A 24,942-nucleotide genomic window follows, 5' to 3' on the forward strand; every position below is an offset into this window, starting at 1 on the left:
TTCTACATAGAATGTGCAGGTAGAATAGCTAGCTAGCAAAGATTTCTCTTTTCCATTTAGTCAGGAACCTGATCTTCAACATGATGAGATGTTTGCTTTTTGCAATGACAATCAAAATATGTATAATCTGAGAAATAGAAAGGAACCTTTAACGGATGGGATTCCTCTAGGTTTACAACCAACTCCTCCCAATCTAAGAGCAAATAACAATCTAGTGCCAATTAGGCCACCATGTGGAGGACAACAAAATCAGAATCAAGTGATTGTACCAACAATATTAAAAAATCCTGTTTGGTGTACTGAGAAGTATAGTGTTGTTGAAGACTTGAAACAAACCAAAGCAAATTTGTCCATGTTTGACATGTTGCAAAATTGTCCACAATAGCTAAAGCACTCATGAAGAATTTTGATCATACAAAGGTACCCCACAATATGAATACTATCCCTCAAAAGATAGTATCTCAACAAGTCAATGCTATAGAAGCGATGCCTACTATGTTTAAAGACAAGGATGAAGTACCCCCATTTTTGCTTAGCATCAAGATATATGGAAAGAATCTTCACAATTGCTTGATTGATTTTTGAACCTCTTGTAATGTCATGCCACTATCAATAGCACAAAGGTTAGGGGTAAGCCCTCAACCTTCCAATCAGATAGTGATTCAATTGGACAAAATGAAGGTGAAAGTCATCGGCGTGTTGAAAGACTTTTGAATATAATTGACAGTCGATCCCCAGATTCAAAATTTCATTGATATACATGTGGTGGACATTCTAGAGACATATGGGTTGCTCTTGAGTAGAGAATGGACAAAATGCCTAAGAGGATGGTTCTCTATAGATTTCACTTAGCTTTGGTTACCATGGAAAGGATTGAATAATCAAATCAAGATAGATGTTGAACCCAAATTGAAAATGATGATTATAGACTATAATGCCCCGAATGAGATAGCATTCTTATAATCAGATTTGGGTTCATACAAGGTGATGGCATTTGACACTATTCCAATCAAAGCATCCCAAGATCAGGATAAGGAACTCAAGATATCAATCCCAAAGGATGAGATCATGACACAATTCATAGACAATATGGTGACTAATTTACAATGCTTGGGGGAAGAAGCTGATCCTAGTATCTTACTCCTCCTAGGATGTTGCTGATTACACAAAGTTAGGCACTCTAAATTTGAATGTACATCAGGCCAAGAAGTGGTCACAAAAGTGCTAACACATATTATACAAGGCAAGGACAATCAAATTTTGGAAGAGAGACCCATGGGAGATCAAAGTCATAAAAACTCAACTGAGTCAACAAGGATCGAAGAGGAAATTTAAGATCTAAATTCATCATATAGTGATACCTCTTCTGATGGTGGAGGTTTCTCTTCTCTACCCCCAAGAATGATCAAGATCTAGATAAGAAGATGGTACGTAAAAGGCCAGGGGTAGACTTTAGTCTTCGTTCATCCTGAACCCAAAATAAATGAAATAAAGGAATTGATAAAAGAAATCCAAAACAAACAAGAAAAACATACACTTCCTCTATCAACTTGTTACAATGGGGAATCAGCAAGTCCACTCTACGAAAAGTTGCAATGGGTTCCCAAGAAATAATCTTTTAACTCTCAGATCAAAGAAAAGTTAAGAACGAACAAACAAAAGGTTAAAAGGCCCAAGGAAGATCTAATTTGGACAATTTTCTTTGATGGTTCCAGATGCAAATTAGGGGCTAGGGTAGTTATAGAATTGGTTAATCCAAAAGGTAAGTCCTTTTATGTAGCATATCGATTATAGTTTAGATGTACTAACAATGCTGTAAAATACAAAGCATTGATCTGAGGACTTTTCTTTACACTTGAGAAAGGAGTCACAACCCTCATAATCAAAGGAGATTCTCAGTTGGTTATTTGGCAAGTAAAATCATTATACTCTTGCAACAAAAAAAGGTTACTTTCCTATAGGAAAAGAGTATGGGATTTACTAGATGATTTTAAAGCTCTAAACATAAGGTCCATTCCAAGAAGGAAGAACATGGTGGTAGATGCTCTCGCTATTTCAGCAAGCACATTACAACTAGTTGAAAGAACAAGGTTGAAAAGATTTTCAGTAGAGTTGGTTTCTGCCCCATCTATTCTGGACAATATTACCAACTTTCAAGTCTTTTAGGATGATCAACACATACTTGAATTTATCATGTGCAATGGTCACCTTCAAGGGCAAGAAATTGATGACAATCTAGATGACAGACCTGAGGACAATGAACTTGAAGATGAAAATGGGATCCTAAATTTAAAGACTAACACTATTCTCAAGGGGATGGTTTAGTTAGAATACATTTTTGATCATGATAAATCAACACTTAATAAAGAACGATCAGAGAAAAGGGTATTGAGGAGTGCGATGAATACAAATTTGGAATTGAAGAAGAGTCAAGGATAGTTTGAATAGGGAAAGCATGCAATGCACAAGAAAGGGAAGAAATGCTTAAGTTACTTACCGAGTATAAGGATGTTATTTCTTGGAGCTATGAAGAGTTAAAGACATATGACCTCAAGATTATAACCCATGACATCCACTTGAAACTAGATGCCAAACCTTTTCAATAAAGACAAAGGCTTGTTAATCCCATCCTCAAGCCCCTGATTATGAAGGAAGTCAAGAAATTGCTGGATGCAAAGATTATATTTCCAATTCGCCATTCTAGATAGGTGGCTAACTTGGTTCCTACGTGGAAGAAGACTGGAGAGATTCATCTTTGTGTTGATTTTGTAACTTGAACCTGGCATCTCAAAAGGACAATTATCCCCTACCTCACTTGATGAGGTTCTGCAAATTGTAAATGATTCAAAAATAATGTCTTTCCTTGATGAATATTCAAGATATAATTAGGTGATGGTTGAAGAAGAAGATCGACTAAAGAAAGCTTTCAAAACCAAATGGGGAACTTTTGCCTATAGGAGAATGCTGTTTGGATTGATTAATGCAAGGGCTACATTTCAATGAGCCATTGATGAAGCTTTTAAGGGATTGGTAAATAAGTGTATAGTCATCTACATGGATGATTTAACCATCTTTTCAAAAGATTGAAGCACTCACATTGCTGATTTAAGGTGTCTATTCAATAGATGTTGTAGGTACAACATATCCCTCAATCCAAAAAAATGTTCATTTGGGGTCACTAAAGGAAAGGTCCTAGGAAATATCATTTTTGAGGCTGGGATCTCCATCAATCTTGATAGAATTGAAACTATTTTGAAATTAGCACCTCCTTACAGTCGAAAGGAACTAAAGTCTTTCTTCAAGAAGATAAATTTTGTACAAAAATTCATAAGCATATTTGTAGAGATAGTTCATCCCCTTAATGATTTACTTAAAAAGGTGGCTAAGATGGAATGGGTTCCAGAGATAAAAAAATCATTTGAAGACATCAAAGTGGCTATTTCTATGGCTTCAGTCTTAGTAAGTCCTAATTATGAGTTACATTTTAAGATATATTCCTTTGCTTTAGAACACTCTTGTGCTAGGATCCTGACGCAAAAGAAAGAAAAGGAAGATGAAAGACCAATTGCTTTTATGAGTTGCCCCCTGAAGAATGTAGAGTTGAACTATTCAAACCTTGATAGAAAATCCTTTGCATTAATCAAGGTGGTGAAGAAGTTCTGTCATTTCATACTAAGAACTAAGGTGTATGCAATTGTACCTAACCCAACAGTAAAGACACTTTTGATGTAGAATGAACTTGGTGAAAGGAGAGGTAAGTGGATGGACATACTTCAAGAATTTGATCTCAAAATTTAGCCTATGAGATTGGTAAGAGGTCAAGGGTTGTCAAGAATGATAGTTGATAATCAAGACAGAGATGAAAAGGAATTCAAGTTTGATAGTGAAACAAATGAGGATGATCAGAATAAAAATATTTTATCTCAAGTTGATATTGGTCAAATTCGGGTGACAGACATTTGGTATCAATATATTATTTATTATCTTCTACAAGACCAGTGTCCTAGTTGGATGACATAGGGGACTTAAAATGAAGTGTGAATCCTACATGCTACATGGTAACAAGTTATACAAGAGAAACTATGAAGGGATTTATCTAATGTGTTTAGGCTATGAGGAAGCAAAGGAAATCTTGGAACACTTTCATGACAAGTATGGTACATGACATGGTTCAACAGAAGCAACGGTTCTCATGATTCTAAGATTGGGTTAGTTTTGGCCCTCGATATTCAAAGACATGTTCGAACATGTACGCTCTTGCCGTATCTGTCAAACCAGTGCCAATAGAGAAAGGAATCTAGTAGTGCCCTTATAACCTGTATATGAGGTAGACCCCTTCCCAAAGTGGGGGCTAGATTTTATTGGTCCCATTAATCCACCATCATCAACTGGACACACATTTATTCTCATAGCTATGAACTACTGTACACAATGGATGGAAGCAAAAACATTTAGCAATTGCACTGCTAAGGTAATAATAGACTTCTTGGAAGAACACATTGTTACTAGGTTCATAATGCCATTCACCCTTGTGTGTGATAATGGGTCTACTTTTGCATCAACATTCCTGACCCAGTGAACATTTGAAAATAAAGTCATTATCAAGTTCTCTTCAAATTACTACCTACAAGGAAATGGGATAAATAAATCTACAAACAGGAACTTGATCATAGTAATAAGATGATTGTTGAAGGAGAATCCTAGGGATTGGCATACACAACTCAAATATACCTTATGGACAAATCAAGTGAGAGTCAAAAATGCTTTGGGGACTTCTCCATATTTGCTTGTCTATGGACAAGAACCAGTGTTCCCACTTAACCTCAGAATTCCTATTTTGAAATTCATGAGTGGATTTGCTAAAGATGTTGACAAAGTACAAATTAGATTGATGAATCTTTTAGAGATGAATGATAAATAGACAATTGCATTGAAGCATATGGCTAAACATCAAACTGTTGTGAAAAGATGGTTTGAAAAGAGAGCCATGATTAAATCATTTAGGATTTTTGACCTTGTTTTACTCCGGGATTTGGTGAAAGAAAAGCTAGGCAGCCATACCAAGTTTTGATGCTTGTGGACAAGCCCTTATCAAATCACAAAACTTCTCAGAGAAAACACTTTTAGGCTCAGTTCCTTACAGGGGGAATTTCTTCCCTTGCCTATAAATGGGCAGTTTCTAAAGCATTATTTTGAAGCCTAAAAGACCCAAAAAAAAAAAAAGTTTGATTTTATTTCTACATTTAGCTTAGATTTTTATTCCTACAAGTGTGTTTATTTTTTGCAAGTGTGTTTGCTTTCATGTTACATTTATACTTTCAGTCGTGTGTTTCTTTTCAAAGTTGTGTCAGTCCTAGGGGTAAGGTGTACTTGAGATTTTTTCTCAAGATTTTACTAACCACTTTTTGGTTCCAATTTTAGGAAGAGGTATTTCTTTATCAAAATATTTGGATGATTTTGTGTCTTATACCAACCGAGCAATGGACATTCCTTGTGGAAATAAGGGATTTTCAGTCTAAAATCAAGAGTCTAGACCAACAAGTTCTCAACACTTTGCAAATTTAAAATTTGATTATTTTAAGTGCTGTTAAATTGAAGTCAAAGATGACAAAGGGTGATCCAAACTCCAAATGGTTCAAACAAGAGGGGTCTTCGCAAAAGGTTGCTAAGATCATTGTTTGGCATGAGAGTTTCTAAAAATTTCTAAAAGAGGAATGCAAGGGATGTTCACAAGAGATTGAATCTAAGAAACAACATTAATGTCTTGACTACATGGTCTAAGCACAGTCAGGATATAGAAGAATACGATGTTAAGATTGAAGGATTCTAAAGATCTAAAATGGTAAAACGATATATTTTCAAAAGCAAAGTATCTTGTATCCAAAACAATTCTTCATCAAAACTACATGGAGAGATTATTCAAAATTGCCAGAAAGTTAAAAGAACATGACACCCTGCCAAGAGCCCTCAAACTAATTCTCTCATCTAGTTAAGAAAATGATCGATGAATAGCCTTTGTCGAGATTTTGAATGAATGAGCTAGGAGGAGTAGAAGATTGTTTTCAAGTTGTCAGAAAAATTTAATAGACTACATCTTGAGAAGTCAAAGGGAATGAACACATGAATCACACACTGAGCTTCAAAGGTTTTGAATTTTGGGAAATAGATTGCAAAGTCATCTGAAATATGCTAGAGGTTCTCAAAGTTTGGTTGGTGTTTGACACACGTTAGAAGAATGTTTGCTGATGAAGAAATGCCTTCATCATTTCTTCCTTTTTTTGGGGTTATTTGTTGTGGTCTCATAACACAAACCCCATTTCTTACTAGGAATGGGGACCCCCTACTTTTTTTGGACTCCCAAACTCACAGTACGAGAGTTGAGAAAAATTGTTAGAGTCAAAAATCTTAAATAACAAAAAATATTGCATGAAAAAAACAAAAAAAAAAAACAAAAAACAAAAAAAAAAACAAAAAAAGAAGAAATAAAATAGTAATAATAATAAATAAATAAATAAAAATAAAATTATGCATCAAGGCGCAAGGCATGCCGTGCACCTGCATACTTGCATTGAGTTGCAAGTGTGCACCTCACGGGTGAGAGGGGTTATAAAACCCCCACCTCCCCATCGAAACCCTTATTCATTTTTTCCATTTTTTTGTGAAGGGCAATCCATCAAAGGTGAGAACCAAACCCTTGATGGTCATGTGGGCCACTCATTTAGGGCCCATGCAACATTTAGCATTGGCGTGCCCCTTATATTGTGCCCACATGACACTTAGGGCCAGCGCGTTGTATTTTGTTGGTCATGGCCCGCGCAACATTTAACGATCATGCACATCGCTCATTCTATGCCTACATGCCACTTAGGACCAGTGCATTGTAATTTGGTGGCCACACCCCCACATCATTCAATGCCTGTGCATGCCACTCATTCTGCACTTGCGTACCACTTAGTGTCTGCACACTACATTCGTTGGCCATGATTCTCGCACATGCATGTGCTGCTCCCTTTGCACCCCACAGCCACTATGTTCATCACCATGCAAGTGAAAATCCCACAATGACTTGCGCCCATGTGTGCATAGTGCCAACTTCAACCATTGGCATGCTCCACCATGCACGAGCATGTGCCATCTTTCACCGCGCTCCACCACTGCACCCACTTTGCAACACCGTGCACCATGTGGCCCTTTGGCTGTCACACGCCTTCCACAACCCCACACGTGTGAAAACTACTAAGCTGCCCCACACATTTTTTTATAAAAAGGGTTTTAATAAACACAAAATCATTAAAGTGAAAAAGACTTTTTTTTATAAAAAATATTAAAAAAATAAAAATAAATAAATAAATTTAAAAAATGCCCAAATTGGGCATTTTATTTTTGTTCTTTATGTTTATTTTTTTGAGTCTTTATTATTTTGAGCTAATAAATATTTTTTTCCACATCGTGCAAATCAAAGACTGAAATGGCATCCACATCTGAAATGGCACCCAAGCCCGTCGCTTTTGAGTTTCAAGGCATTCCCTTGAAATCAAGATTTCATGATGACCACATGGAATTCAGCGATACTAACTTAGGGCACACTAATCTAGGAGAATTCCTCAAAATTTGTAACAAACCAACCAAGAGATTAGCTTTGGTATCTTCACCGATTCGTTCCAAGTTTGTAAATGCAACATCACATACCCTATCAGTATAATTAACAAAACTAATCATGACATTGGCACAACATTTTGTTTTTGATGAAAGGGTGGTCAAGAGTGTCACTAAAGAGGTTGTGTTGGATCTATGACCTGACAAAATTGAAAGGATCTTCCATCTCCCAAGAGCAAACTAGTTCATTAGACTCTCATGTGAAGTGGTAGAGAGATGGTACAAGGAGCACAAGTAGGAGGCGATAGACATTATACAATCATCATACCTCATTGAGAAGCCTCCTAGGGGAAAGATAACATGAAAAGTGGATATGACCTAAGGATACATTAAGGAGGATATTAGTTATTCCATTATTCTTTTGAGTAGAGTTATGGATTTACTTGCAGTGGGCCACCTCAACACTTTCATGGTCAACTTCATTGAGACCATCAGAGCTGCGAAGATACCACTGTATTGGGCCACCACACTAAGTGAAAACTTGTGTGAGAAATTGAGGACAGTAAAGGACAAGAAGAAGTTTTACATGACTTCTTACATGGTATACTTGCTTGCAGTAAGGGCAACAAACTAGCCTGGTTTGTATAAGAGAGGCAGTATGTAGGATCCTAATGCCTAGCCAAATATAGTCTACCCTCAGTTGGTAAAGAAGAAGCTCTTGGCATAGAGAAAGGAGTATAGAATTGTGAACGATGTGTTCATTTTTGCAATCATTCGATTCATTGAGGGAGATTATGGGAAGAGGCTATCTGATGAGGCCAAAGCACAGATTATAGTTCTCAGAGCCTACTTCATCCAATTCAAAACGTTCACATTTCTTCGAGTAGCTGATGCCTCCATCAATCCTAAGAAGCTCCCAAGATATTCAAGCAAAAAATTGGTGTTATTGGTGATTTCTCAACAAATTTAGTTGGCCTCTAAGAAGATAAAGAGACAACGAAGACCTTGTTGGGCATGGCCCTTGGTCACTGGACCATACCAGGTGAAGCAGAAGCAAGATATTCCATCCTTCAAGTGGGAGTGGGAGAATTATCCCCTTGAAGAGTACAACTCTCCCTAACCCTATTTTGATAATATTGGGAGAGTGGAAAGTCTGGTAGGAAAAGAATTCCACCATGAGGATGATGTTTAAGATCACTGGATGAATGCAACAAATGACTATGATGTTTGCATAAGGGACTATTGTAGGATGACTTTGTATCTAGCAGAGAAGCCTCTTTAGTTGAACATCCTAGAGGAGATAAGGAAACAAGATTCAAAGGAGCTACTGGACACCCTATTCAACTTAGATAAAATTGAAGAAAGGCCCATTATGAATGCTGAGGTTGATGATATTAATCATCGGGTGAGGCATGTTGTTAGAATGACAAAGGATTGGATCAAGAAACTTTTTCCACTTGATCCAACTCCTAATATAGTGATCTTTCATGCACATGCTTGCCCAAAAAGAGGTAGGGGAATAAAGTAATAATTCCTACCTTTGTAGCCCAGTCTCCTATCAGGCTACATATAGTGTACCATCTTGATCACTCGGTTGGTTATTATCACCCTCTAGAGAGGAAAGGAAAGAACAAAAGAAAGAGGACCTCCCCTTAGAGAATTCAAATAGAGCAGGCTGAAGAATAGACGCCTCCTCAATAGAAAGAACAGAGTGCACAAGGGTTTGAAGATACTGGAGCTACTCAAGTCATGGATGAACTTCAATTTCCTCTCATTGTGCCTAGCCAACTAGAAGAGGGAGAGATTCCATAGGTTTCCATTCCTCCCACATGAGAGCTAGCATCTCCTTTTATTCCCAAGAAGCAAAAGAAGAGGATTAAGATTCAGATGAAAAAGAGGCAAAGGATCTATAGAAGATTGGTGCCTTCACCATCTATTCCCGAACCTATTATGGAAGGGGACAAAGAGGAAGAAGAAGAGGAATTAGAAGAGGAAGAGGAAAAAATGCCCCTACAGGGAAGAACTCAACTAACAAGAGCCGTAGAGTTACAAAGGAGAAAGAGTGACATAGGTACCTTGCCATCCACCCAAGAAAAACCTTTAGAACTCTCTTCTTTGGAAGATGAAGTACAATAGTGGGTGGATGAGTAGAGTGATGACATTTTTTCAATGTTAGATTTTTATTTTATGCCCATGAGTATAGAGTTGATTGGGGATAAGATTAGGGACACCCCTACAGGTGAACCTCAATAGGAATATTGGACGCAGATGCCCCTAGATACATAGGTTCCTAATCTTACTTCCTCATCTCCAGCACAAATTATGGTGGTAGATAAGGGTTTAGTCACTCCTCCACCTCTGAGTTCAGAAGGAGAATAGGTTCAAAAGGAACCATCACAAGAAGAGGGACCAAAATAGATGGTGACTGACGAAGTGTTAGAAAGGAAAATGGTGGAATATTCTCAACTTCCTTCCCAAGACACCGAGGTTCAGCCTTAGGGTCTACTAAGATTGAGGCTATAGAAGAAGAGCCCTCCCAACAAGAGACAACTCTGATGTAGAAGCAACAAAGGGAAGGAAGTTGTAGAACATATCCCTTCATTATCAAGAGCCAATTCCTCAGCAGAATGCATCCGTAGATGGATTTGGAAGGAAATAATGAGTAGTACTAAGGCTCAATTCTGTGCTTCAGAAGAAGACATTTGTGACATTGTAGAGATTTTGAATAAACTTGAGTCTCCATCACATAGGGAAACGCCATTGGAATTTGTGACTAGCACATGGAAGCAAGAGTTGTTTGCACAAGTGGTTGTCCCTACTAAAGACATAGATGTGGAAGACCTTGGTCTTGAGGAATATGAATTGAAGGATGTTATGTTGGGGAGGCCTACATAGGATTTAGCCTAATTAATGATGACCATGGGGGTGAAAGAGGTCCTCAAGCACGTGGAACAAGATGAGGCCAAACTCTAAGCACTTCGAAGGTATGTCAAGATCCTAAAGGGATACCTAGCTAAAGTAGTTGGTCCTCTAGATCCTGAGCACCCCAAGCAGACTTTGAACACTATACTTAGAGAAGGGGGAGGTGTACAACTGGATCCATTTTTGAAAGCCTGTTAGCAGTGGTGAGAAAGTTTTGAAGAGAAAGGTATCCAGATCATCATAGGGAATTTGAAGTTATTGCATGCTATATAGGAAAACATGAATAAAATCATAGCAATTTTGAAGCAAGACTTCAGTATTATGGATGAAGTACGTGCCTGGAGTAAGGATTTGCAAACTCTACAAGCCATAAAGGGGCAAACATACTAGGTTTTGATTGATGTATATACCAAAGAAGAGCTAGACATGATTGATGAGTGGATAGAAATGATAGTGGATAGCAATAAAGTAATGGGAACATTACATGAGGAGATTCATTGGCTCAAGGACCAAGCCTGAGAGCGAATTTTGGAAGCAGAGAGACACTATAGTGATGCATGCTTGGATATTTTTGAAGATGAGGAGTGAGAAAAGTTGTTACCTGTAGAGATAGTAGTGGCAAATTTTAGGAAGATTTTTGTGGAGGTTGCTGATGATGAGGACATTCAACAAGCCTTTAGGACTGAAGAAGCATTGTTAGAATTAGATACCAAACTCAGGGATTTTTTTGACACCCAAATTAAGGTAGACAATTATAGATAGAAGGTTAAAGATATATATGAGGCTTTAGATCTACTATATGTAGCTAAAATTAATGAGATGATAGAGAAATTCAATGGAAAACATCCAAACATAGCTTTGGGATGAAGAAGAACAAAACCTAGATGCCAAAATTTCAATTTTGACACTTAGTAAAATTTTGGGATTTTTGACCCTATTGAGGTTCACAACTCTGTAGCTCCATAGGTGCACCGGTCCACAGCTCTGCAATTCAGAGGTGCAACATTAATTAATTACTTATTCCAAAAATAGTGCTTTCCATGCATTGGAAATGCATTCTTGTTAGGAATAAGGTGTCTCAACCTTGTATAATTCCTATTCTTATTATTTGTTTTGTAAAATTGTATTTCTTGCAAATAATGTTGATGTGTCGACATCTTGAATTGTGTATAAGGAGATCATGACTAAAATAGTTATGACATATTCCTATGACACGTAAGAGCTATGTTAGGAAGATCCAATGACAGGTGAAGACATGTGGTAACTAAGATAATTGAGTACTATACACTCTATAGTGGGGTTCTGAATTTTTTTTGGCGTTCCTATTTTCTTGGAGAATGGTAAAACCCTAATACGATTTACCTTTGGGAGTAGCCCTAAAGTGAAGCACATGTTATAAGCATTTTTTAGGGTTGCGAAGAGAAGCAATGCAAAAAAAGGTGTATTGTTGGTACTGCTAGTAGCTAATCTTCTGTTGTTGATGTTGAACTTGCATTACAAGTGTAGTGTAACCTTGTGTTGAAGATAATACATTGTGCAGGTTCTGAAGGGGTGGGGTTGTTTTATCGAAAGGTTTTTCTCCACCGGCAAATCATTGTGTTATGTGTTCCTTTCTCTGTCTATTTTTTGTATGCATGTTTGGCTATAATATTGTTGATTACATGATATTGAATCTGTAAGTGTAGAAGATTTTAATAGGATTTGCATCATACTTTCCTTATGAGATTAGTGTAGGAAGCTATTTCTGTACCTGAGTTTCCTTACAAGTGGTATCAGAGCTTGATCAACTTTTGATCCTAGTTGTTGGGTAGGGTTTTTTGAGCTAATCTCAAGTTGAGTGGGAGTCTTGTGTAGATCATCTTGAATCTTATTTATAGATTGAGATGGTGAGTTCATCATATGGAAGAATGGAGGTGGAGAAATTTAATGGCACTAATTTTGAGTTGTGGAAACTCAAGATGGAAGACATATTGGAAGATCGTGACCTATGGGAAGCAACTACAAGTGCTACAAGACCAGCAACTATAGCTCAAGCAGATTGGGATATCAAAGATCGTAAAGCTAAGGGTCTCATAAGACTTTGTTTAACCGGTGCAGTCCTTCTGAATGTTCTAGATGAGAAAACTGCATATAGTTTGTGGGAGAGACTTGGGGCCGTGTATCAAGCCAAATATTTGGTGAACAAGTTGTTCTTGAGGAAGAAGTTGTATTCTCTGCTAATGGAGGAAGGTGGATCCTTAACAGATCATTTAATCTGCTAGCTACATAGTTGACATCAGCTGGTGTTAAGTTAGAGAAGGAGGATCATTGCTACACACTTTTGTGTTCTTTACCAGATTCATGGGACCATCTTGTGATGGCTCTCGGAAGCATGTTAGTCACTTTCAAAATGGATGATGTGGTGTCTTCACTACTATCAGAGGAGATGCAGAGAAAGGCTTTCATTTCAAAAAAAGAAGCCCTTGCTGTTTGTGGGAGATCCACGAAAAGAGGAAAGAAAAATGACAATAACTCTGACAATAAGGGTAGATCCAAATCTCGTGGGAAGTCAAAGACTTCCAATAAGTCCAAGGCAAAATGTTGGATCTATAATAAGATTGGGCAGTTCTGTAAAGACTGTAAAGAGCCTAAGAAGAAGAAGAAAGCCCCAGATTCTGGTTTTGAAAAATCTCAAGAAGATGGCAATGCATTCATCGTAGCTTTGGCAGCCCATGCATCTGATGATGTGTGGTTGGTTGACTTGGGTGCATCTTTTCACATGACCTCTCATCGAAACTGGTTCTCAAGATATGAAGAGTTCGATGGTGGAAAGGTGTACTTGGGTGATGATTCTCACCTAAAGATAGTTGGACGCAGAAGGGTCACTATAAAATTTCCCGATGGACGAGTAAAGGGAATCAATGGAGTTATGCACATTCTAGGTTTGGCATGAAACCTATTATCTGTAAGTATGTTGAATGATGTAGGTGTGAAAGTTGTTTTTTCTAAAGATGGATGTAAGATGATGAGAGGAGCTATGGTGCTTGCTAAGGGTACTAGGAGAGGTACTTTGTTTCAGCTTGATGCATACATTTCTTAGTGTAATAGTTCTTCTGTTTCAAAGAAGAGAGCAACTATCATTTCATCCCCACCGTTTGAATGTGTAGTAAAGAAGACTGTGGTTAGTGGTTTTGATGGTAGTGCAACAAGTGTACCTAAGGGTGCAAACACTTTGGAAGGAAAGCTTCCTGCAGAAAAGACAATGTTGTGGCATATGTGATTTGGCCACATTAATGAGAAGGGTCTCAGAACCCTAAAAGATAAAAGTCTCATTGAGGGGTTAAATGATTGCAATCTCGAGTTTGACTTCTGTGAACACTGTGTATATGGTAAACAAAATCATGTTTAGTTTTACTCTAGTTCTCACAAATCTTCTGATGTTTTGGATCTTATTCATTTTGATGTATTTGGTCCTATAAAAGTTCCTTCAATCTCCAAGTCTATATTTTTTGTATCTTTCATAGATGATTATAGTAGAAGGACATGGATTTATTTCCTTAAAAGTAAGACACAAGTATTTAGTCAATTCCAGGAATTTAAAGCCCTTGTAGAGAATTAGACTAGTAAGAAGATTAAGTGTGTGAGAACTGACAATGGTGGTGAGTTTTGCTCTACAGAGTTTGAACAGTTCTATAAAGAACAAGGTATCGAGAGGCATAAGACAACTCCTTATACCCCAGAGCAAAATGGAGTGGCAGAGAGAATGAATAGGACAATGATGGAGAGGGCTAGGAGTATGCTTAGTGGAGATGGTTTAGAACAAAGGTTTTGGGCTGAAGTTGTGGCCACTGCTTGCTATCTAGTTAACAGATCTCCTACATCAGCCCTTGTTGGTAAGACACCCATGGAGGTGTGGTTTGGTAAAAAGCCTTCAATTAGACATCTTCATATTTTTGGTTGTGAAGCTTATGCACATGTTCCAAAGGAGAAAAGATCTAAGTCTGAAAACAAAGCTGTTAAATGTATTTTCATCAGGTACAGTGCTAGTGTGAAAGGATACAAGCTTTGGGATCCTGTGACTAGTAAGGTGTTGTATAGCAGAAATGTTATTTTTAGAGAGCTAACATCTTCTCCTATTGTGCTACAACCAGATAAAAAAGAAAAGGAAAAAGATGTTGTTCAGTTGCCTCCTACCCTTGAGAAGACTGAATAGAGAGACCATGTTGGGTCTAATGATGAGGAGAGCTCTAGCATCTCTGATAGTTTAGAAGAAGAGGAAGAACAACCTCAACCTCAGCCCTTGAGGAGATCCACAAGAGAAAGAAAGCAACCAGAAAGGTTTGGTTATTCTATGTTAGATTCCAATTGTGCTTTTGCTTTGATTACTAACACTAATGAGCCTAGATTTGTGAAAGAGGCTTTGGACATGGAAGATGCAGGTTCCTGAATTGAGGCTATGGATGATGAGATGGCTTCATTAGAGAAAAACAAAACATAGGACCTTGTACCTTTGCCTAAAGGGAGAAAATTTGTTGGCTGTAAATAGGTGTTCAAGAAGAAATTCTGTGCAGATGGCAGTGTTGAAAGGTACAAAGCTAGATTGGTTGCAAAGGGGTATTCATAGGTAGAGGGAATACATTATGGTGAAATATTCTCTCTTGTTGCAAAGTTGACATCCATTAGATTTCTATTATCTCTTGCTGCATCATATGATTTAGATATAGAACAGATGGATGTGAAGACAACTTTCCTTCATGGTGATTTGGAGGAAGAGATTTATATGTCACAGCCTAAGCACTACATTGTTAAAGGTAAAGAATCCTTAGTTTGTAGATTAAAGAAATCTCTATATGGTTTGAAGCAATCTCCTAGGATGTGGTACCTTAAGTTTGATGCCTTTGTGTTGTCAATTAGATTTGTAAGATCGAAATCAGATCATTGTGTTTATTTTAGAGTTGAAAATGATTGCCTTCTTATTGTTGCATTATATGTTGATGATATGTTGCTATTTGGGAAGGGTAAGGGTATGATTTATGATTTTAAATCTCAGTTGTCAGCACAGTTTGAGATGAAAGATCTTGGGGCAGCTAGGTACATCTTGGGTATGGAAATTAGTAGAGACAGGTCTAACAAAAAACTTTGGTTGAGTCAGAGTAAGTATGTGAAGTCTGTGTTGGACAGGTTCAACATGGTAGATTGTAGACCACTATGTGTTCCTATTCGTATGGGAACAAAGTTATCTGTAGATGATTGTCCAAAATCTCCTAGTGAGGTGGAGGACATGAGTAGAGAACCTTATGCTAGTGCAGTTGGAAGTCTTATGTATGCTATTGTCTATACTAGACCAGACATTGCCCAAGCAGTGGGAGTCCTGAGTCGATTTATTGCTAATCTTGGACGGAGACATTGGGATGCAGTTAAGCGAGTATTCAGATATTTGAGGGGTACATTAGATTACTCCATATGTTATCATGGTAACTCTTCTGGATCTCAGCATTCAGTTTGTATTCATGGGTTTGTGGATTCATATTGGGTAGGTGATATTGACCGCAGGAGATCCACCAATGCTTATGTGTTCACTATGTTTGGTGGTGCCATCAGTTGGATAAGCAAGCGACAACCTGTGGTTGCTTTGTCCACTACAGAAGCTGGGTACATGGCTGCTAATCATGCTTGTAAAGAAGCCGTTTGGCTTAAGAGATTGTGTTCTGATGTTGGTGTTGATGCAGAACAAATTACTATTTGGTGTGATAGTCAGAGTACTATTTGCCTTGCAAAGAATCCAACTTTCCATGCCAGAACGACGCACATTGATGTGCAGTATCACTTCATGAGAGATATGGTGGAAGATGGAAAGGTAAATTTGGAAAAGGTAGATACTGTGAAGAATGTTGTAGATGCATTAACAAAACCAATGGGCACTAAGAAGTTCAGATGGTGTTCGGAGTCTATGGGCCTTTTGTACTATAGCGGTTAGTTCATATTGCTCTTACAAGGTGTTCGACAAGTGGGAGAATGTTAGGAATAAGGTGTCTCAACCTTGTATAATTCCTATTCTTATTATTTGTTTTGTAAAATTGTATTTCTTGCAAATAATGTTGATGTGTCAACATTTTGAATTGTGTGTAAGGAGATCATGACTAAAACGGTTATGACGGATTCCTATGACACGTAAGAGCTATGTTAGGAAGATTCAATGACAGGTGAAGACATGTGGCAACTAAGATAATTGAGTACTGTACACTCTTTCAAAAAAAATTTTGGGTTCCTATTTTCTCAGAGAATGGTAAAACCCTAATACAGTTTACCTTTGGGAGTAGCCCTAAAGTGAAGCGCATGTTATAAGCATTTTTTAGGGTTGTGAAGAGAAGCGATGCGAAAAAAGGTGTATTGTTGGTACTGCGAGTAGCTACTGGAGTCTTCTATTGTTGATGTTGAACTTGCATTACAAGTGTAGTGTAACCTTGTGTTGAAGATAATACATTGTGCAGGTTCTGAAGGGGTGGGGTTGTTTTATCGAAAGGTTTTTCTCCACCGGCAAATCATTGTGTTATGTGTTCCTTTCTCTGTCTATTTTTTGTATGCATGTTTGGCTATAATATTGTTGATTACATGATATTGAATCTGTAAGTGTAGAAGATTTTAATAGGATTTGCATCATACTTTCCTTATGAGATTAGTGTAGGAAGCTGTTTTCGCACCTGAGTTTCCTTACAATTCTAACGACAGTTTAACTTCAATGCATGCCTAGTAAAGAACCAACTTCTATTTTTGGCACTTCCAAACACTTCTACTTCAATTGAAGACTTTCCTCCTCTTTCTTCTCTCATAAGTTCTTTGTTTTTGACATGTAAAGGCTCATGCATCCAATTAATGACTAAAATATGGATGGAGTCTTGTCTAAGCACTAGTTTAATTGTTAGTTTGTGTATATTTAGTTTTTATTATTATTTAAAAGCATTTTATTACATGAAGAATATCTCTCACTCTCAACACAAATCGAGGAGATGATTTCTTATATATACCCCATGTTAATATATAACAAAGGTCACCATTATTATGCAATAAAATTATGCTTTTGGTGCTCGCATTTGGAGTGTAGTGATTCTTGTCTGAATGTGTCATTATTTTGTGAATTTTGTTCATGAGATTGTGATTGAGCCAAAGGTTTATTGTGTTTTTTTCTAATTGTGCAATCTTTTAGTTTTGGTGTTTGCTATAGATTTACGAATTCCCCTGACGTAATGAGCTCGAGAAGAAATCACCAAATTGTGCCTGCATAATTATTCATCTCACATGAGCACACTTTCCATGACCTTGCGATTTAATGAGGAGTGAAACATCATTCAGTTATTGAAATTTCCCATTGACGATAGCATCAGTAGAATCTAGGAAGTACTACTCCTATTTTCATTGGTTACCTATCAATATCTTTGAAAGCTTAACTCACAGTGTGTTATTATTTGTAGCTTATGTCCATTAGGATTTTAATTTCATGTTATTTTCTTTTAATTTCATGTTATTTGCTTTCAAGTTTTATTATTTGGTTTGCTAACCCCTTGTTAGAATAAGAACTCATATTAGTTTCATTAAAAAAAAACATAAAATACAAAAATATAGTTTTCTTTTAGTGTTATTTTTGAAACAATGTGCAGATTCTACATTCCATCTGAAATCAAAATGAACAAGCAAAGGCCTCCGTGTGAAAATTTACATTTATCTTTAACTAGGTGGGTTCCAGTAGGTCACAAGATCACCCAGAACCTTGGAGTTGATTTTCAAAATCAACTTTTCAAGAGAGGAGTTTGCAAGAATTCCTGCCATTTAGCATCATGTAAAATGACAACTCAACACTACCAAAGGAAAGTTGGCATGGAACCAGTGTTAACCAAGCTCACTCAATTACCAAATAAAAGTTGGAAATGTCCAATGTTAATTGAGTTCACTCAATTACCAAAGAAAAGTCTTCTCTAAGTAAGTGTTGACCGAGTTGGGTTAGCTAACGAAGGATTTTCCTATGACAACATATTGAGTCTAATGGATTTATTTGTTAGCTCTAGCTAATTCAAGGGTTGATTATTGATTAGTTATAAGTGTACTTAATCTGACTTGACAAGGTAATTCATATAAGTATAAGGTCAAGCTAAGGATTGAATGTGTGGAACAAGTGGAATTGAACAAGATCATTTAACCAAGCAAATGAGAAGGATATTTGCAAGAGGACAGAGTATTCTAGTTGATCAAGCTGCAAAGAACATTCTAATAGAAGAGGATCAAGTAATCAAGCTAGAACTAAGATTTGAATCAGCAAAGTTAGTTGCATCAGCAATTAAGTCAACTCATTCTTACTCTAATAATTCTAGCAGTGAATCAAATCTCCTAATAGAGTTAGCTTAACAACTATTTGGAAAATCCTTTAACAAGGTGGCATCTCTAGATTAAAGTGTTTGAAGGCCTCTAACAAATCCACTCCTAATAGGGTAAACTAAATCCTCTAATAGGGTTACACCTAATATATTTTTTTTCTAACCTTTAACATGGTTGGCTCCTAATAGAGCTCACTTTAGAAGAGTGAAACATAGTAACTAGTTACAATTGGTGGTTTTTCCAAATTGGGTTTCTACATTAAATCTTGGTGTCTCACGTGTTCATGTTATTTTCTTTATGTTTCTACAACTAAGTTAACTAAGGCTTATCACATTTAATATCTTAAGATTTTCATATTTAGTGTTAAACAAGTGACAGTAATTATTTTAGTTTTAATTGAGTGTTTACAGAGTGATCCTATGCTAACCGAGTTACAACAATATATTCAGTTTTAGAAGAGTTTTGGTTTTGTATTGTATTGACATCTTAAGGGAGTTGGATTCTTTTTGTGGTAACTAATTCACCCCTCCCCTCACAGTTTTTTTTTACATTTACAACAATTGGTATCAAAGCATTTGGTGCTTGCAGATGAGGTTTCAATGACCTAAGCTAAAGATCAAGATGTCTTACAGAAGGGAAATTCCTAAGTTGAGTAGAGATAACTTCCAAGCATGAATGGAACTCATGAAGTTGCATTTGGAAACCATTGGAGAGTTAGGCCTAAAGTATCTAGAGAACAAGTATGTGGCACCTACTGGAACTTTGAATATGAAACATATTATAGAAAAGAAAAATCAGAACATAATGATGATTGACATTGCCTCTACTCTCAATTATGCTAAATTTGATGAAGTCAAAGATTGTCCTACTGCTCATGAAATGTGGATCAAGCTGAAAGATATCTATGAAGGAGATGACAATATAAGGAGAGCCAAGGTAGAAAGTCTCAAAGGTTAATTTGATCAAATGAAGATGAGAGAAGATAAAAACATTGCAAAATACATTGAAAGATTCAAAGCCATTGTGAGTGCAATTAGAGCCTCATGAGGAAAGATGGAAGATGTGATAGTGGTCAGCAAGGTACTCATAACTCTTCTTCCTGACTATGCAATTAGAATTTCAGCAATTCAAGAGATGAGATGCAATCCTAAAAATGATATAACTTGCTATGCACTAGTGGGAAGATTGACAACTTTTGAGTTAGATAACTTTGATAACTATGTTCCTAACTCTAGTAGCATTGTGTCTACATTTCAAGCTAAAGGATTACTCAAAAAGAAAGGTGGAAAATCTAAAAGAAAATAGTTTGACAATGAAGATGAAGAAGATTCTAATGATGACCTTGAAATTATTGAAGCCCTACCTGCAAGAAGATTCCCTAAAGGCAAAGAAAAGTACAAAGGTAAAATACCTATAATATGTTTTTCTTGTGAAGAAGTTGGTCACATTGTTGGAAGGTGTCCAAACAAAGAAGGAAAAAAAGAAAAGAAGTTCAACAAGTATGAAGGCAAGAAAGATTTCAAAAGCTACAAAGATAACAAGGATAAAGGTAAGAAATCTTGTTACATGGATAAAGATTCTAACAGTAGTGATGATGATGAAATGGTTTATATTGCTATTAAAGATGAATCAAATGATGAAATGATAAGATGGCCCTCATTTCTCATATTAGCAAGAATGGCACATGCATCATAGATTGTGGTTGTTCTCACCACATGACTGGTGATAAAACTAAATTTTAGAACTTGGTACACTATGATGGTGGATGTGTTAGATTTGGTAATAATGAACCATGTTATGTGAAATGAAAAGGTTGCATTGGATTGAGCAATGAACTTAGATGTGATAATGCTTATTGGATTGAAGGACTGAAACAAAATCTACTTAGTGTGGCATAATTGAACAACATTGAATTCAAGGTAGAATTCATGAATGGAAAGGCTAAGCTGCTAGATGGAAAAAGAAACATATTGGGACTGGCAATTGAACAAAAGGTAATTTTTTCTATATAGATCAAAATGAAAGTTTGTCTTTCCTAGCTCAAGTAGAGGAAAGTTGGTTATGACATAAAAGATTGTGTTATGTGAATTTTGATAACCTGGTCAACATAAGAAAGAATAGAAGAGTGAGAGGCATTCCAAGCCTAAAGAAACCTGACATGGGCATGTGCAAGAATTTTCAAATTGGGAAGATGGGAAAGACAAGATTCAAAAGCAAGAACTATCATTTTGAAGAAGTTCTAGAGTTGGTTCATACAGACCTTGTGGACCTATTGGCATATAAAGCTACTATGGAGACAAGTAATTTATTTTATTTGTTGAGGATATTCTAGAATGATGACAATAATACACTTGAAGGATAAATCTGAAGCTTTAAAAAAATTTAAGTGGTATCTGGCTAGAGTGGAGAAAGAAACATGAAAGAAATGGAAATGTCTAAGGTCAAAAAGAGGAGAAGAATTCATCTCAAATAAATTCAATGAATTTTGCAATGGAAGAGGAATCAAAAGGCAAGTATCTGCTCCTTGTATACTTCAATAAAATGACATAGTAGAAAGAAGAGATAGATCCACTATGGATTATGCAAGGACATTGATGATAGAGAAAAATATTGCAATGAAATACTAGAAGGAAGAAATCAACATAGCAGTTCATATCTTGAACCGAGTTTAGCTGAAAAAAGACTCAGATCAAACACCTTATGAATTATGGTATGGCTATAAACCTAATGTGTATTATTTCAAAGTATTTAGAAGCAAATATTATATCTTAAAAGAGAAAAGGAAAGGAAAATTTGATATGAAAAGTGATGAAGGAATATTCGTAGGATACTCCGACAAAAGAAAAACATATAAATGTTTGAATCTTACTACTCACAAAGTTATAGAAAGTGTACATGTAAAAATTTAGAAGTTTGCATAAAATAATGAAGAACAAAGTAGTAAAGATCTTAAAAAATACAAAAAAATTTGTCTACTACGAGCCTAATACTTTACCTAAAGTTCAAACTAATGCAATTGGAAATCAATACTCTTCACCACTTGTATCCCCAAAATCTCTAGTACAACTTGAGTTGTAGCCAGTGCAACCCAAGTCATAGTCAGAAGGATCTGAGTCTCTATCAAAAGGACCCAAGTTTTAGACAATGGAAATTGAGTCACAGTCTAAAAGACCCAAGTCACAAACATTGGGACATAAGCATGATTCATAAGATCATTTTGAGGATGCGAACTGAGTCAAATTAGAAAGAAGGAACCTATACTTGCTAGATATGTCAAAAGGCATCATGCACTTGAGTAGATCATTAAAGATCATTCAAAAGGAACAAACTAAAAGGTACATGTTTGCTTATTGAGTTTGAACCTAGAATTGTTAAAGATGCATTAGACAATGAAAGTTGGATTGAGGCTATGAATGAAGATATAGAATAAATTGAAAGAATTAAGACTTGGTCTCTTATTCCTAGACCCAAGGAAAAAAATGTAATTGGCACAAACTGGGTATTTAGAAAGAAGTTGAATGAAAATGGAGAAGTATCAAGGAACAAAGAAAGGATAGTATGCAAAAGTTGTGCTTAAGAAGAAGGTATTGATTGTGGAGAAACTTTTTCTCTTGTTGCAAGACTAGAATGTGTTAGAACACTACTTGCTTATGCTACACATAAAGGATTCAAAGTATATTAGATGGATGTAAAATCAAGTTTCTTGAATGAAATCCTAGAAGACGAAGTCTACATTGAGCAACCTAAAGGTTTCATAGATCCCAGAAAAAGGAATATAGTTTGTAGATTACAAAAAGCTTCATATGGTCTCAAACAAGCCCCCTGATCCTGGTATGAATGATTGCATAGTGATTTGGTAAAGATTGGTTTTCAAAGGACAAATGACAACAAAAACCTATACATCTAGGAAGGACCAAAAAAGAAGATATTGTTGGTATAAATTTTTCTAGATGATATATTATTCACTAGACACGATGACTTGTGCAATCTTTTTTTGAGGAAATGAATAAGGAATTTGAAATGTCAATATTTAGAGAGATTAAATTCTTTGTTGGCCTACAAATTCAACAAAAGAAGGATGGTATCTAAATTACTCAATCAAAGTACATCAAGGATATATTGAAGAAATTTGGAATGGAGGATTCAAGACTAGTTGGAACACTTATGTCTACTGGACATAAGCTTTGCAAAAATGATGATTCCAAAGAGGTAGATAAGACTACATATAGATCAATGATTGGAAAAATTTAGTATGTTGTGCACACAATACCTAATATTGCACTAGGAGTTGGTATGGTGGCAAGATTCTCTACTAATCAAAAAGAAAATCATATGATGGGAATAAAAAGAATCATGACATATCTTAAAGGTACTAAAGATTATGGTTTGTGATATAAGAAAGGAGACAACTTTGAATTGAAAGTCTTCACTAATGCTGATTGGGCAAGAAGTGTTGATGATAGGCAGAGCACTAGTGGTGCAAAATTCTTTCTTGGGAAGAGGTTAGTGTCTTGGACAAGCAAGAAGAAGACTTTTATCTCTTAGGCTGCAACATAAGTAGAATATGTTGCACCAATACTCAATTGTTCCAACATTGTTTGGTTCAAACAAATGTTGTTAGGTATGAAGGAAGAAATCAAGGATCTAGTAGTTTTCTTTTGTGATAACACCAATGTAATAAAAATTTCCAAGAATCCTATGATGCATACTAAGATAAAACATATTGCAATAAAATATCATTTTTTGAGAGAATTGGTGCAAGAAAAAGAGGTGAGATTAGAATATTTGAATACAAAGGAAAAAATTGTAGACATATTCACTAAGCCATTACCTAAGGATGCACTTTTATATCTAAGAGGTAAGCTAGGGGTTGTTCCCCTATCTGAAGCTCACTAAAAAGAGTTTAGTGATGCATCAAACGAGCCTTTGAAGATCAGTCAAGGTTGATGCAGTATTCTTCGAGTAGATTGCATATGAATCAATGCATTAGGTATATGAAAATTCCATTGAATGTTATCTTTGGCATAAGATTTCAAAGAAGGAGAGTTTATGATGTCATATTAGAGAAATTTTATGAATGATTAAGATGTCAAAAAAGGAGAGTTTATGCTTTTGGCATGAGATGTCAAAGAGGGAGAGTTTGCTGTCATATCAGAGAAACTACAGTCAAAGAAATCAGAGAATCATTCCAGAGGGAGAGATTGATGTCAAAGGGAGCTCAGACTGATAGAGGGAGTTCTCATAGATGAGAACCAAAATCAAACTAAGGATATTATCCTTGCTTTTATTTTTCTCTAAAATTTTATTATACAATGACATGTTGTGTTGTCATCAATATCAAAGAGGGAGATTGTTGAAAACAATTATTCAATTGTATGTTGTCTTTGATGTTACACAAAATGTCAAACCTTGCCAAGAAAGTCAGTGATTGCCAAGATCACTCAAGCATTGAAGACACTTTTGACTGTATGTTGAGAATTCTAATGATAACCAAGTTCAGAGCTAGTATCTACCAAGCTTACTTGGGTATCAAAGGAAATCCAGTGTTAATTGAGTTCACTAGGTTACCAAAGGAAAGTTGGCATGGAACAAGTGTTAACTGATCTCACTTGGTTACCAAAGGGAAGTTGACATGAAACTAGTGTTAATTGAGCTCACTTGGTTACCAAAGAAAAGATAGCAAAGTCTAGTGTTAATCGAGTACACTTGGTTACCAAAGGAAAGTCTTCTTTAAGTTATTGTTGACCAAGTTGGGTTAGCTAATGAAGGATTTTCCTATGATAGCATATTGAGTCTGATGGATTTATTTGTTAGTTCTAACTGACTTAAGGGTTGATTATTGATTAATTATAAGTGTATTCAAGCAAACTTGATAAGGTAATTCATATAAGTATAAGGTTAAATTAAGGATTGAATGTGTGGAACACGTGGAATTGAAGAAGATGATTTAAGCAAGTGAATAATAAGGCTATCTGCAAGAGGACATAGTATCCAAGTTGACCAAGCTGCAAAGAACATTCTAATCAAAGACAATCAAGTAATCAAGGCAGAACTAAGATTTGAATCAACAATTTGTTC

Source organism: Cupressus sempervirens, chromosome 4 (assembly GCF_028749045.1).
Source record: "Cupressus sempervirens isolate cs-2001-9-10 chromosome 4, ASM2874904v1, whole genome shotgun sequence".
Lineage (NCBI taxonomy): Eukaryota > Viridiplantae > Streptophyta > Pinopsida > Cupressales > Cupressaceae > Cupressus > Cupressus sempervirens.